Source organism: Lethenteron reissneri, chromosome 72, assembly GCF_015708825.2.
Source record: "Lethenteron reissneri isolate LAM-NWPU_2019-01 chromosome 72, ASM1570882v1, whole genome shotgun sequence".
Lineage (NCBI taxonomy): Eukaryota > Metazoa > Chordata > Hyperoartia > Petromyzontiformes > Petromyzontidae > Lethenteron > Lethenteron reissneri.
This window is the reverse complement of record NC_083850.1, coordinates 686,956-689,459: the sequence shown is the minus strand read 5'-3', so window position 1 is coordinate 689,459 and position 2,504 is coordinate 686,956. Positions and strand designations below refer to the sequence as shown.

The 2,504-nt window shown below is 45.0% G+C and overlaps 1 pseudogene; it reads right to left on the bottom strand.

Annotated features, from left to right (window-relative positions):
• The window catches only part of LOC133361268 (zinc finger protein 84-like), a 539,839-nt pseudogene that overhangs the window by 476,054 nt on the left and 61,281 nt on the right, over nucleotides 1–2,504 (bottom strand).

Genomic DNA, 2,504 nt, shown 5'->3' with positions numbered 1-2,504 from the left:
CCCACACACAGAGCAATTGAATGGCTTCTTCTCTCCGTGTGCGTGGGGCTGTGGAGAGCGTCTCTGCTCCATGTGAGCGTAGTAACAGCAGCGGTGTTATTGAGTCAAAAGTACGCTATCGGCCGCAAGGATGTTTAGCGTTTTGGATTTTGTTAACTGCTAAAACAAGAACGAAACTCGCGTCTAACCGAGTCGCAAAAAATCACGTCAATTTGACGACGAACACGTTTAAGAGTTTATCCGCGAAAATATAAACTTACTTGGGGATTCACGGTATATCGATGTCTTGAACCCGTCTGAAGATGTCGCCACGAACTCTCCCGACGCAAAGTCGCCTAACTGTCGACACAGCAATTCTGCTCGCCAGGCTGCGTTGTCTCGCGGTTGAAGGGCGATCAGCAGAGCGACGAGTCGAGCGTCCAACCTCATCAGGTTCCCTTTCGAAATGGCATTGAGCTCTGCTTCTGAGCCGCCTTATAACTCCCCCCCTAGGATCCAATCCTTTGTCTTTCAGGATATTTGCATTCGATTGTTAATTTTGGAAGGCACAATCCGCATGTCTATTAACATACCGAAGGGTAATGTGCCCATTGTGCTTCATGCATGAATATGTAAGTGCATCTAAGTGTGTAATTGTGCGCTTATTTTGAATAAATGGAAAAACACGTTCCCCCTGCCCTCCATTGTCCTCGATTTAAAGTGAATGCAGCCCCGTGGCGTTGCCAAAAATCGCCGAGCTTCGTGTGTGAGCACATACAGTCGCGTAGTGACCACACTTGCCACACAATCACTCTAACATCAGTAACCAAAGTCCGATCTGGTACATGGTCTCCGCTTGGTCAGGTTTGTATCCGTCATCACTCAGGAGACAAACATCGAGGCATGGTTTGGCCAGCCACCACCTCGTTTGCCAAAGCGACTTTAATAGCTGCTCTCAAACAACACTATCACCAATAGTGGTTTATGGGCTAGGCTGTTAAGCGGATAATCAGTCTTTTTGGGCAAGGCGTATGGGAAAATACACACCTCTGTTATCCCATAAACACAATACACAGCATCGGTAAGGCTGCCTTGATGGGGAGATGTAGTTTGGGTAAGGTGCTGTCACTGGAGTTCGGCGATGTGACTGGGGTATCACGCGGATTCCGAAAAGCAGCTTAGACGAAACGACCCACTGCGCTCCATCTCCCCACATGGACAACGACATTCTAAATTTTAAAAAAATTGAAAACATATTTTTAAATACCTATTTGATAACACGTTCCTTCGGAGTGGGCAGGTAGGAACTTGGTTGGACAGCGCATTCGTGCGATCCGTGTTGGATACCGTAGTCATGTTGGAGGTTGTAGCTGTTACTATTGCATCTGATGATGATTGTTGATTTATTGCTGTAGGTCTTTAAGTTCATGCTGCTGCTGCAGCAGGTTGCGCCTGTGCTGTGACGCCACCTCCTGCGTGTACCACGCGCGCCAATCCACCTGACCTGGTCTTTGAACGGCCACGATGTTGTCGTAATGGCGCACCAGGTGCATGATGTTGAGCAGGGCATAGACGCCGCAGTCGAGAAAGGTCACCTGCGGGCGTTGCACCGGGGAAACCCGGGGCAGCACGTTGGCCACCTCGACAGGACCGTCTTGCATGAAACAAATGGCGTTCCCCGTTGAGTGGCTGGCCCTTATCAAGATGTCAATATTGAAGGCTCGGGCGGGTAAAATCGCTCCCTGTATAAGATTCAAATACTGTCAATAATAGCTGTATTATAATAAAATACTGTCAATTATCCATTTTCACACTCACGATGTATGTATCATGTCAGAATAATTTATAAATAAGAAATGCCAAATCTATGTTTTTCAAATTAAGAAATGGCAACCTCGTGTCTTACCCACAAATGTAGCAACTACCCAAAACGTTGAGTAGGCACGTAAAATAAATTCATCAACTGAAATTGATTATGCTCCTGACAAATAACAAGTCACGTGAGATTAGATTATTTACAATGCATGTACATTACATGGCAATGTTCATCATCATCATCAGCCATGCTCAATCTACTGCTGGGAGAAAAGGTTCCCCAATATTTTCCCCAATATTGTCACCATTCCTCATGATCCTGCGATCCACCCAGCTCATGCGCATGAGATGATCTCATTGCTTCATCTCTGTGGTGGTTATTTTCTCACACGTGTTTTCTCCATCGGTTGACATTCCATCCCAAGTTCTGTCCACTTGCTATTATCCCTTTTGATTTAAAGCTTTCGTGACTGCAGGGATTCATCTTCTTGGTTCTTTCGGTACGTGACTTTACCGAAAGAACCAAGAAGATTATCCCTTTTAGTCACGATGTGTCTTGGCCAAGCCGAATTTAAACTCTACTTGCATTTTTGCAATGTTGCATTGAGGAGAAAGTAAAGTAACCAAAAAATAACTGTACGAATTAAAATAGAGATGGTCAAAAGGAAATAAAAAATAATGAAATAATGACTGTAAATCTATCACAATTT